This window comes from Pogona vitticeps, chromosome 2, assembly GCF_051106095.1.
Source record: "Pogona vitticeps strain Pit_001003342236 chromosome 2, PviZW2.1, whole genome shotgun sequence".
NCBI lineage: Eukaryota > Metazoa > Chordata > Lepidosauria > Squamata > Agamidae > Pogona > Pogona vitticeps.
The window spans coordinates 33427612-33440322 of record NC_135784.1 but is presented as its reverse complement, the minus strand read 5'-3'; the positions used below and the strand labels follow the sequence as shown (position 1 = coordinate 33440322).

Sequence of the window (12711 nt, the reverse complement as noted above, 5' to 3'; positions counted from 1 at the left end):
CTGAAAGCCATTCCAGTCCAACTCAGGGCCGGACCTCAAGAGTTCTAGCTCTGAAGCTTCTTAGACAAGGGTGGGTGATATTGCAATCCAGGGCCTAAATGCAGCTTCGGTGCACAGCAGCAAAGCTATCTATTTGGCACTCGTGCTTAGCGTTTCCCTCCGAATCTTAAAATAAAATAAAACCCACAGCAAAAAGAAAAAGTGGATTCCCACTCCTAGAAGCATCCAAGAGGAAAGAAATATCCTCCTCTTAGGAGCCCTTCTGTGCCCTTTAGCTTCCCCAAAAATGCTGTGTTTTGTTTTTTATTTCCTTCAAAACCAGTACTTCTGGGTGGTTCCTGTTCTGTTTTTCTGGTTTCTGTGGGCATTTCCTGTGGTCTGTGCAGGCCCTGGACCTTCAGAATTTGCCCACCCTTGCTCTAAAAGCCTCCAGCATGTGAGACCCCCTTCCTCAAGATGGCTGGATCTATTAACACACAACTTCCACTGCTATGGAGCTTCTCTGGCTGTTTGGCTTTAATCTGCTCTTGTCTTGTCCCTGGAGCCCCCTGCCCCCCCCCCCCGAGAAGAGGCCTTGGCCCCTTCTCTGTGTGTCAGCCCTTCAGGCAGCCTCAAACCTTGTGGGGAGCAAATTGGATTTTGCCCCAAGGCACTAAAATATAGAAAGTGCCTCAATCTAGAGGCAAATGTGCTGATAAGTGTTAGGAAAATAAACAGCAAGTCCTATTCATTTGTCTTCTGTTGTTGTTGATAGCATATCTTCTTCTTCTTTCAAATGTTCTCATCCTTTTTGTGGGTAGTGACTCATGTCTATGACCCAAGGCTAAATGGGTGGGAGATGGTGTTGCTTGTCCTGGGTGCCAATGCAGTTAGTTAGTTATAATTCTGCCTCCTGGCTTTTAGTCAGGGACACTGTTCACCTAAATGTTTACAGGGGTCTCTGTGAGAAGTGTACAGAGGAGGGTGCCTACCAAACTTTTCAAAGTATTTTGGGACATGGATTCTCATTGGTGGTCTTCTATCACCAGCACTGAGCAGACATTAGGATGTTGGACTACAATCAGGGAGATAAAGATTCTAGTCCTCAGCGACCCATTAAGTACTCTGGTGAACTTGAGCTAGCCAAGTCTTCCAGACTAACCTATCTCATAGGACATTTATGGGAACATGAGAATGGGAAAGAAGAGAGCCATGTACACTGCCTGGACTTCACTGGAGGAAAGGTAGCCTATAAAAGTAGCTCACAGATAAATAATCAATCAGTAAATATGGCCCTATGGATGTTGTCGCCCTAGTTCACAAGTCTTGTCCACTGATCTTGCTGGCTGGGGTTGAAGGGAGTTGAAGTCCACCAACATTTCGCTGTTGAACACGTTTCCTCCCTATGCACAGTATTCAGAAATAAGCTGCCCTTGGGCACAAACTAGCTCTGTTACAATGCAAGGCAAATTCCTCATGTATTTTTCAAATTCTTTTCAAAGAACATCAAATGCAGCAACAGTGGATAAAAGAGTTGGGCGTGGGTGCTACTGATGCAGTAACCCTCCCTTTAAGACCTTTCAAAGAGGCCTTTCTTTTGATCCTGCCTGCTGGAGGTCCTGGTGAGGACTAGAGATGAGGGTATTCATATTTGTATATGAATATCTCCGTACAGGTGGCGTTAACGAGGGTCCATCCCCATGGGGCCGGACGGTCCACTCACCGATCCGCCGCAGACGCGGAGAGTGCAATTCTACCAATGGCTCCGCAGCGCGCAATCCGCTCGCCACTCTTCGAGTTTGCAGCGAGGCTTGTCCTCCCGTCTCCTGCCAGGAGTAGCGAGCGGATCGCGCACTGCGAAGCCATTCGTAGAATCGTGCTGTCCACATCTGTGGTGGATCGGTGAGTGGACCGTCCGGCCCCATAGGGCTGGACTCTCATTAACACCACATGTGCAGGAATATTCGTATACAAATACCCCCATCTCTAGTGAGGACACATGAGAGGGCACGACCTTGTGACTCTTGAGTCCCAGGTGGTGGGACTCTGCTTCTTAAATGTGCTTTTCAACAGTTTTTGTTCTATAACTTTAACACATTTGTTGTTAATATTGTAATGTATTTTTTTAAAAAAACTTAACATTTGTCTTTTTACATCTTTTCAAAGCCGTCATTCTTCCAGCCATGTGTCACAAAGCAAAATATGTGATGTGATTTTTTTAAAAAAATTATTTTGCTCTGGATGTCTTCATTAGTGGCTGTAATGTTTGAAGTTGGAGAAATCTGGGCCACGATGTTTTAAATCCAATCAGTGGTCGCAACTAGAGCAAATCTATTCAATCAACTGTTGGATCGCAAGAGAGCACTTGTCTTAAGTCCCAGTGATTGGATAAGTGTACGCTTGTTTCAGCTAAGGCCACTGACATTACACCATTTGTTTTACAGCCTCCTACGAGAGGCAGAGATTCACAGTGTGAGAGGAAGAAAAGATGTTGATGCTTTTGGCCACTCCCAGCTAGTGGCTATCACTACTTCTTGAGTTAAAGTCCACCATTTAATTTCCCAAGGTCATCTGATGATCAAATCAGGCACTACATTAAACTACTAGAATGTAATGGTGTCACATTCTAGAGGCACCCACAAAAGCTATGCAAATGTGGGGGCCTATGTTCCTGTTTCCTCTCTGTTTGGGAGGTGTGACCAGCCTCCTTCTGCATTCCTAATGTCTGAGCTCTTTGACTGCAGATTCATGGGAATGGCGAATTTTGATTCTGCACCATCCTGTCACTCAACCTGCAGTGTAATCCTTCTATGCTCCCATTTCCTTCTGTATCATTGTGAGCCTGACAGGTGTTTTCGCCTCCTGTATCACTAGAATCACACTTGCTCCTTTTCCAAGGATCATTATCTCACTCCATAACTTTTTGTTCTGGAGACTGGCAGCCAGGATATTACTACTGTGTCAGAAATAAACACAGCCCCAAAATATGCGAGGTGGGTGTGGGACGGCAGGTGCAAGGAACAGAAAAGCTGTAGAAACAGAACTAGGTTTCAGCCCTAAGCTTAGACTATCATAGACAACCTCTATGATAACTCCTCTTTTTCATGAGCCTCATGGTGCAATGATTAAATTGCAGTACTGCAGACAAGACTCTCTCACAACCTGAGTTCACGCCTGATGGGTTCAGGTACCAGCTCAAGACTGGCTCAGCCTTCCATCCCACCAAGGTTGGTACACTGAGTACCCAGCTTGTGGGGAGAGAGAGAGAGAGGCAATGTATAGCCTGCATAATTAAGTTATAAGCCACCCAGATAGTGCTTTAAGCACTATGGGATAGTAGTATATAAACAGCATGCTTTGCTTTTGCTTTTTTCACAAGCGGAAAAGGAGAAAATAGTGGGACAGATATACTGACCAAGAAGGTGTTGTGTAGATATTATGTACGTGTTATACAGTACACCCATTCTTTTTGACAGAGCCTGGAAAAGAGAGGTTACCTAAGTGTAACCATCGTTCTTCGAGTGGTACTCTGTGAATCGACATGAATGGGTTAAACTGTGCCTGCGCAGGATTCTTCGGAATATTCTAGAGCTTAAATAACTGACCAATAGAACATTTCCCCATGGTGCGCATGCTCCGCCCGCCCGTGGTACCTCAGTTCCTAATGTCCGCCGTTGTCATAGCTCTGATGATTGGAAAGCTGTAGACAACCCATGACGGACAGCGGGGAGGTTGGGTGGAATGTGTGGATTCACAGAGTACCACTCAAAGAACCATGGTTACAGGTAAGTAACCTATCTTTCTTCTTCGTGGTGTCTCTGAATGCACACGAATGGGTGACCAGCTGACATCCAGCATGTAATGTGTAACAAAGGTCAATGGTGTAGACCAAGTAGCTGATCGACAAATGTCAGAGACTTCAATGCAACGTAGCCAGGAAGTAGAGATAGCCACAGTTCTAGTGAAATGTGCCTTCAATACATCTGGTGGGGCCTTGCCAACTAGCTCATAGGCTACAGCGATGGCAGAAACTATCCATCTGGAAACTGTCTGAGAAGAGACCGGATTACCTTTCCAAGAAACATGGAAGCAAACAAACAGTCTGGGAGATTTGCGAAAATCCTTAGTTCTAGATTCCTTCCTGGATTGCTGCCTTGCCGTGACAAAGGGGCTTGAGTAATTCAGAAAAGCTATGGGCTATGCCATGCAGGGACACCAAAGACAGACAGGTCATAGTGGAGAGTTCTGACAAAATGCAATCCACCTGGAGCAGGAACTGTCAAGCCACTCCAGTATCTTTTAAAGAAAACTCCATGCACGGTGTCATTGAAACTACCAACATGAATTTGAACAAAATCCAGGAGACAGTGGAAGATAGGAGGGCCTGTTGTGCTCTGGTCTATGGGGTCACAAACGGATACGACTTAATGACAAAACAACAGCTAGAAATATAAAAGGCCAGACGAACATCAAGAGAATGGAGCATGTGCTCAACATCTGAAGAGGGGTTAGGAAACAACGTTGGGAGGATCAAAGGCTGATTAACATGAAAACTCGAAATCACCTTAGGGAGGAATGAGACATCGGGATATAAGATGACCTTATCGGAGTGAAACTGTATTTGTGGTGCATCAGCCCATAGTGCAGCCAACTCACTTGCCCTCCATGCAGACGAAATAGCCACCAGAAACAGTCTTTAGAGAAAGAAGTTTTATAAGAATAGAAGTCATATGTTCGAATGGTAAGCGTGTAAGAGCCCTCAAAACAGTCTGAAGAGACCATTGAGGGGTTGGAGGCCATACAGGAGGGTGAATATTATTCAAACATTGAAGGAATCTCTTCACAGTCGGGTGTGAGAATAAGCGGGAATTGTCTGAACCCAAAGGCTGATAAGAAACAATGGCTGAAATATAAACTTTAAGTGTAGAATGCGACAGTCCTAGATCAAACAAGTAACATAAGAAGGCAAGAAGAGTATCTAACAAAGCTGGAACAGCCGCAAAACCTCTGGATGCAGCAAACTTAGTAAAAACAGACCACTTATAAGAATACAACAATTTAGTTGAAGGCTTCCTAGCCCTGTCCAACACCTCCTTTATACTGGGAGAATCCTCCATACTGTGAGATAGAGCAACTCAGGGGTGACAGACCTTGCCTCCATACTGAGTTAGGAGGAAGGGTTGGGGAGGCAGTCTCAGGAAATCAGACATGATGGTCTTGAGGGTGGTAAACCATGGTTGACGAGACCACCATGGAGCTACCAGAATGGCATTGGCTCGCAACTGGCGGATCATGACAACTGTCCATCAAATAAGCGGGATGGGAGGAAAAAGATAGAGAAGACAGCATCACATCTCACCATGAAGGCATAGCCCAAATAACTGTTGCCTCTCCCTGCTCGAGAGCAAAACTTTTTGCACTTTGGGTTGATCTGCATCTCAAAGACATTGATGGTCGGTGTGCCCCACCTGCTGCAGATATGGGCAAACACAGAGTTGTCAAGAACCCATTTGTGCGTTCGAGTGGTCAGGCGGCTCAGGCAATCGGCCAAATCATTGTCCTCTGTCGACACATGGATGGCGATCGGAAATATGTGATGATCGTAGCACCACTCCCACAGGTGCATCGCTAAGTACAGAAGGGACAAAGAGTGAGTGCTTGTTTATATAATACAGAGTGGTCATGTTGTCCGTAGCCACTCGCATTCCGCGACCGACCACTAGAGGATAGAAAGCACAAAGAGCCTTGATTACTGCCAACATTTTTAGAAGATTGATATGTAGCAGCTTGTCTGAGCTGGACCACAGGGCATGGATCTTGTGAACGCCACAACACACGCCCCCAACCTGTCGTGCTGGCGTCTGTCGTGATCTGTACTGTCAGTTGACGAGGACTGAAGGATCAACCAATTAGAAAATGCAGCACGGAACTCAACCTCAGTCAATGTGATAACTCTGGAGTCACACGTAGACGTTTGGCAGGGTTGTCTAATAATGGATTGAGTTGAGACAGGTACCACGCCTGCAGCTCTAGAATATTCCAAAGAGTCCAGCACAGGTGCAATTTAACCCATTTGTGTGCATTCACAGAGACAACGAAGAAGACGAATGAGTTACAGATGGTTTCTTTTGGCCAGAATTCTGTAGATGTTGTCAACACAGAAGTTTAATTAATCAAGTGGTGTGTGGACTGTTACCATATGTGCTCAGTTGTGCCCTAATGACACAACTGATCATGCAATGGAGAGACCACAAATCATGAAAGCTCCCTGGCAGTAGCCCTTACACATGCAGTAAAACCCAACAGAATTTTGGTCCTTATCTGTATCTCTGTCACAAGTAGCAGTTTTGATATTTTGTTACCTTTAAATGGTTAAAGACATTTTGAGCAGAATTTGTCCTGTTTTATGGCATTCTGTTATGAATTATAAAAAGTTTGATTTTTTTCAAGCGAAGAAAAAATAACCCACAATGCAATAAGCGATGGACCATTTGCGATTCCAAATAACATTTGGAATTCCGTAGTCAGTTGCATAAATAATATTTTTTTTCAAAAGTGATTTCACAAGTTCTCTTTTGGGGACATGGATCTAAATGCTGTTCTATCCCCTGAATCATTGCCCTATTGAGTAGGTAAAGCATATATTGTTATGCACTCTCAAGTTGTTTTTGTTTTACAGCAACTCTATGAGGCAATGGTCTCCAAAAGTTCCTATCATTAATAGTTCCATTCGGTTTTTACAAAATACTGTAAACTTATTTTATTGACTCATTCCATCTCATGTTAGGTCTTTCCCTTTTCCTACTGATTTAAACTTTTCCTAGCATCGTTGCTTTTCTTTGGAAAGATTTTGTCTTCTTATGATCTTCCAAAGTACAATAGCCTTGATTTAGTCACTCAGTTTCCAGCAAGAGTTTAGTCTTGATTTGATCTAGAACCCATTTGTCTTTCCAGCAGACCATGTTACCCATAAAGCTCACTTAAATTAACCCAAGTCAAATACTATTATGGATGGGAATAGCTTGCTATCTGTCTAAGTGGGCTCTTCTTTCAATATGACTGTACAGTACGCTTCTGTGTCAACACAGATTCATATTTCACTCTCCTTCTGCCTTCTCCATCCTTGTCCTTAAAGGAACTATGCACAACATCATACCATGCAAATGGAGAAATCCATAACCGAAGCATACTGTGAACATCTGCTTCATTTCTTTTGTGTTAAAAATAGCTAAGCTTCTAGCCCTTAAGGCTATAGCAAAGTTGTGTTTGGGGGCTGCTCCATACAAGGTCACAGAAATCAGTACTTTGCATTGCAGTTGGCTACTCCTGGTAATGAGTAGTCAACTACCCTACTTAACAAGAAAGTTATGACAGGAAACCTGTCATTGACCAGAATGCTTATACATTTCTCAGAGTAATTGTGTCAAGCAGTTCCTACCAACTACTGAATGGAATCTGAGAAGCCATAAGCTGCCTGAATCAATCAAACTCAGAAAAATCACTTTTCTGGACTACAATTCCAAAAATCTCCCAGCCAGCGTAGCCATTGTCTGGGAGTTTTTGCAGAAATACACCCAATAAGTGTTTCCCACTCTCTGAAATCATTAGCAGTACAGGAGTCTATTGCAATCTTCTGTACCTTTGGAACCAGGCATGGTTGAACTGGCAACCCACCCTGGATATCCAAATGTCATGCAGCCTCCTCTGCAAGTGATCTATTCAGACCTCTTGAAGAACGATCTGGCTTTTCCCAAGCAGATTATGAGCAACAAGAGGAAAAGGCAATGTCGTGCTTGGAGATACAGTCGTGCCTCGTTTTATGATTGCCCCGTATAACGACGAATCCGCTTAATGGTGCCTTTTTTGCAATCACAAAAGTGATTGCAAAATGATGCTTCCTATGGGCAAAATCCTCTGTGCGATGATCGGTTCCCTGCTTCGGGAACTGATTTTTTGCATTACGACGATCAGCGAACAGCTGACCATCGGGTTCCAAAATGGCCCCCAGCTGAAGAAAATGCCCCCCTGCTGTTTTCTAGGACGGATTCCTCGCTAGACAGGCACCGAAAATGGCTGCCGTATGGAGGATTTTCGCTGGACGGTGAGTTTTTAGCCCATTGGAATGCATTAACCGGGTTTTAATGCATTTCAATGGGTTTTTTATATTCACTTTACGATGTTTTCGCTCTACAGCAATTTCACTGGAATGAATTAATATCATCAAGCGAGGCACCACTGTAGTTCTAATGTTGTTTTTATGTGCCTGCAAGTTGCTTTCTACTTGTGGTGACCCTATGAATTGTTGTTATGTGTTGTCAAGTCATCTCCAACCCATGGTGACTGTGAATTAGTGACTTGGAAAAAGCCCTATAATCAACAGCCCTTCTCAGTCCATCATCATCATCATCCATCACATCAATTCTGACTTGCTGCATCCCTACTAACTACACTTATTCTCCCTCAACTCTCTCCCCCCCTTTTAACCATGTCTTTCCCAGTGTAAAGCTGAAGGTAAGGCCTCTGTCACGTTATTATCGGGAATTATCAGAGCTTGGGGAAAAAAAACAGTTGGCCACACTGGCTGAGGAAATTCGGCTGCAGGAGTTATGGGATCTGTAGTCCAAAAAAATATATGTTTCCCAAGCTTTGGGAATAACAGTACTACTCCTAATCGCCGCAGCATCTTCTAAAAAATTCAGTGCCAACTGCCATACATTGAATGCTGGGTCAGAAGCAAACCTTTCCTTCAACCCATATGGCGGCTCATTAAAGTTTAAGATGCTTAGTCCCAGATATCACAAAGAAGGACACACACACACACACACACTCCAGCCACTTCCTCCTGGGAGAGTCGTTGGCCGGCACCGTGAGGGTTAACACATTCACATTCCTCTTCTCCTGACCTGAACAGTGCAGCCTGAGTCTGAGGCTATTCTTTGCACTCTTGATAAAGCATGTGAAAGCTGAAGGCCTCACACATTCCTCCATTCAAGGCTTGGCTGCCTGCCTGTAAACTGTCACTCCCTGGCACCCAGGGCAGAAAGGGAGAAAACTCCAGGGAACTTAAGCCAAACTCCCACCCAAAGCCAGCTGCGCTTAAATCCCCCCCTTCCCTTTCCCAACCAGGGAGACGAGATCCCTTCTTCCGGTGGGAGAATAATAATAATGCTCCCCTCTTTTTTTGGCAATAGTTGACTCATTCAGAGGAGAAGCCACTTCTCTTGTAGAAGATGTGTATGCAAAGGCTGGAAGCTACCTTTAACAGCAGCCTGCTCCATGTATCATCCCCTCAGGAAACTCTCCAAGGCAGGCAATTCAGAACAAGTCCCACTAATAGCAGGGTTGTGCCATATTTAGATTAAATTTTGTGGAAGGCGGGAGACAGGAGTAAGAAAGGAGGCTGGTCGGGAAGCTGTGACATTTAATTACACTTGCCATACCAGTCTCAGGCCTGCTCTGCAATCACAGCCAGAGAGTGGGGTGGAGCGGAGAGACAAAACTTGGATAATTATCTTTTTAAGTCGTAAGTTCCAGGATTCAAGAAGTGGTTTGTTACTATTATCTTGCCTTTTTTAGAAAAGAGTCTAGCAGGACTTAAAATACTAGTAAGCATTGTTTAGCATTTGCTTTCATGGGCTGCCGGCTACCTCCCCAGTGTGGTGCGCCAAAATATAAATCATTACTTTTTTTTGGTCCTTTTTTTCCTGGAATGCAATTACCCACCATCCAATCAGCCTCCTTTGACAACATTTTTAATACTTCCAGAAGTCTCTGTGTATAAATGTTTGTCCATTAAGGCTACACTCCGTTTACCCAAATACGTGGGTTCTAGTACAAACGTATTCATGCTAAATAAAACATGCAGAAACCTGCTGGTTTTGAGGTATCACTAGATTGTTTTAAAAAAATATAGGCCGTTATCCTATTCAGAGCCTAATGATAATCGTGTAAGTGGTTTTGTATTCTAGGGCCCTGTCGCCTAACTGGATACCGGCCATTAACGTTTTGCTTCCTGATCCTCAAAAGTAATTACAACTTTTAGGTACTTTAAAAATACTGAATGATACATAATACTGGCCTGAGGTACAAAAGACCAAAGTCGTAGGACTCAGTCGCACGGGTCACTCCAATCAGGGTTTTCCCCCACCCCATGACTCGGATGGACTTAACTCGTGACTAAGAACTCACTTATCCCTCCCTTTTTTCGGGGGGGGGGGTTGTTTTAATAGGGACTTGGGCTTGGGGCTCATAATTTAGTACCAAAGACTTGATGTTTAGTGAAGCCACATGCCCACAACTGCAAAGCGAACTTCAGTATGATAAGGAGTTTTAAAAGGCACACTGCAAAACGAGGGACATTATCCCTCGTTTAGTTAACATGACAGCTTTGTTATTGGGAAAATAAATTGATTTTGAGCAAACTCTGAATGGCGTGCTGGTGTGACAGCCACACAATAACTGTGATCATCTGGTGGGAACACCAGTCCCTTCAGATTTTGTTGTTATTAATACTATAAAACAGCAACAACATGGCTATTCAATAACCAAGGCAAAAACTTTAAAATAATGATGTTAGATTGTTATTCCCCCCCACACACCCACACACAACTTTAGCTACAAAAGAGGACATATTTTAAAAAGACAGTGTCAGGGACAACAGAGATATTTTTAGATATTCTGAAAACAAAGCTTCAGCGATTTTGGAAACAGACAGGGAGGAAGGCTGGCAACCCAAGGAGGCTCCCTCATGGGTCAGATTAGACGCTTATAAAGGGGGAGTGCCGCACTTGGGGGTTCTTTGCATATTCTGTGCCCTCGGTTTTAAAAAAAGGAATTAATTAAAGTTCTGCACAGAGGCAAGAGAGGAAGAACCAAATACATAAAGGAACAAATTAAAGGGGGGGGGGGAAGAGAAGAGAAGGTAAGGATTAAAAAGGATAGCTACTGGAGCCTTCAGAAATACAAATACAGAGCCAAAATGATTGGCCTCTGTGATGATCAGTCACAAACTTAATTCTACCCTAGCTGGGTGCATTTGACAGATAATTTGCTGTTACAAGTATCCCTCCTGCCTATTATTTTTACAATAGGCCCAGCAGGCTACAGCGATAGTGCATCTTGACAGTTAACGATGAGGCAGGTGTCTCCATTCACCATTACCACAGGAGCGCTTTTCCCATTTTATGCATAAAGGCTTCCTTCCAGCCTCAGATGCGCTCGGTGTGTACCTCTCCGGTCTAGCTCGTATGAATCCACCTCTCTCAAAATCCTATTTGACAAAGCTCCATCTGTTCCGGTTCAAAACTCAGAGAGATATTAGTGGTGAAACCACGTCAGGAAATGTCAGAAAGAAAGCATATTTAACTGCTCTGTCCGGGTTAAGAGGTCTTTGGGATTCCTGGAGATAAGCAGGGTGAGCCAATTTCTTTCCGATTTCCTTGTTTCATATAAAAGGGACACAATAAGAATAACAAACTTCAGGCCAAGTATACTGTAAAAGGCAAAATACATCATTACGTATTAATAACTGATACAATTTCCAAGGCATAACTTCACAGCCACTGGCTGTGGGTTGACACTATGATCAGATAAACCATGGTTTATCAAGATGGCAACAAACCTAGGCAAGCTCTGGATGACACATTCTCCTCACCTTCCTCTTCCAGAACACTGCAAGGAAAGTGGGGATTTTTAAAAAATTAATTGCAGTTTAGCATTATCCACAAACCACAAAACAAAGGTGGCCAAAGTGTGGCCTCACAAATGTTGTTGAATTGCAGCTCCCAACATTTCCTACTCCTGCCTGCAGAGTCAGCCTATGTAGCCTTGGGCAATCCTAGGCTGCCTCCAGAAGTACAGAATGGTAACCCATTTCTGAGTACTCTCTACCTTGGAGCAAACAATGCAAAAACTTCTTAACTCTTCCTCATGGCTGTGCCACAGGGGAAGAGCCCAAGAGTCTGAAAAAGAACAGGCTCAACTATGGTTGTCACTGCATCTAGATGAAGCTTTGGAGAATTGAGTATATTAAACACTAGACCAAGTCCAACACTGGGAAATCTATGGTTCAAAAATGGTCATATGAAAAACACGGCAGGGCTCTTATGAAATTAATAGCCATACAGAAGATGGAAGGCCAGCTTGTGTTACTCCTCATGGCACAGTGGTTAAACTGCAGTATTGCAGGCAAGACTCTGCTCATGGCCTGACTTTGATCCCAGAATGCTCATGTAGCTGGCTCAAGGCTGACAGCCTTCCATTCTTCCAAGGTCAGTAAACTAAATACTCATCTTGCTGGGGAGGCAATGTGTAGCCGGCATAATTAATCTGTAAACCACCCAGATAATATTTAAAGTGCTATGGGGCAGTATATAAGCTGCACCTTTTCCTTTGGCTTTGTTTTGGTTTCCTCATTCAAATTTCATCTGCTGAAATTTCCACCTCCACATTACTACTAAATACACAGGCGACTTGCCTTCTGTTGCATATAGCCACTTTAGTTCACACCCTTTTCTGCTTTGAAGCTTCCGGATGCAAACTAACTCACCTCACATGGTTGTCAGGAGAATAAAAGGGTGTGGAAAACGATCATACATGCTAGTCTGAACTCCTTGGAGGGAAATGACATGAAAAATAAATGTAATAAATAGTATTATTCACAAGCCACAAGATGGCTAGGAAGCCACATTATTATTTATGAGTGATAAAACGATTGCTTTGTTTCTGAGTGCT

At 43.7% G+C, this 12711-nt stretch overlaps 1 protein-coding gene across 2 annotated transcripts in view; it reads right to left on the bottom strand.

Annotated features, from left to right (window-relative positions):
- Positions 1–12711, bottom strand: part of PLXNB1 (plexin B1) — a 160638-nt gene that overhangs the window by 129204 nt on the left and 18723 nt on the right. The gene's annotated exons all lie outside the window — the stretch shown is intronic.